At 43.9% G+C, this 688-nt stretch overlaps 1 non-coding gene across 1 annotated transcript; it reads left to right on the top strand.

Moving 5' to 3' along the window:
- Positions 1–365: 365 nt before the first annotated feature.
- LOC131654271 (small nucleolar RNA R71) lies at positions 366–472 on the top strand. The gene has a single exon (XR_009299314.1). It is a non-coding gene; the product is annotated as a small nucleolar RNA R71 (small nucleolar RNA).
- Positions 473–688: the final 216 nt, after the last annotated feature.

The raw sequence follows: 688 nt of genomic DNA, 5'->3' as shown, positions 1-688 counted from the left end.
TCAAGAGTTGACATTCGGCAACTGCGTGTCCAGTTAATCCATAAATCTCGCAGTTAGGTGTTACAGCAGCAGCGGTGGCTGAAGGAGTGATGGTTAAGTTCTCGATCTTTTGAGTTAAAGCGTCTACTTTAGCGTTAACACGGTCTATACCACTTATTTCGTACATTCCTCCTTTGGTTTGGGCTTTCTCTAGAGCGGCTCGTTCTCCACCCCATTGGTAATGATTTTGTGCCATGTTCTCTATGAGGTTGTATGCTTCATCATGGGGTTTGTCCATTAATGCTCCGCCAGCAGCGGCATCTATAGTCATTTTAGTGTTATATAAGAGACCACCATAGAAAGTATGGATGATCAGCCATGGTTCGAGTCCATGATGAGGGCATAGTCTAAGCATGTCCTTGTAACGTTCCCAAGCTTCGAAGAGTGATTCATTATCTTTCTGGGTAAATCCGTTGATTTGACCTCTGAGCATAGCAGTTTTGCTAGGCGGAAAGTATCTTGCTAAGAATACTCTCTTCAACTAATCCCATGTAGTTATGGAATTAGAAGGCAGGGATTGAAGTCACGCTCTAGCTCTATCTCTCAAGGAGAAAGGAAAGAGACGTAATCGAATAGCTTCGGAACTAACGTTGTTAGCTTTGACAGTGTCGGCGTATTGCACGAACACAGATAAATGGAGGTTGGGGTC

Source organism: Vicia villosa, linkage group LG2 (genome assembly GCF_029867415.1).
Source record: "Vicia villosa cultivar HV-30 ecotype Madison, WI linkage group LG2, Vvil1.0, whole genome shotgun sequence".
In the NCBI taxonomy this organism is placed as follows: domain Eukaryota; kingdom Viridiplantae; phylum Streptophyta; class Magnoliopsida; order Fabales; family Fabaceae; genus Vicia; species Vicia villosa.
The sequence above is the reverse complement of the archived record's forward strand: the minus strand, read 5'-3'. Positions and strand labels throughout refer to the sequence as shown.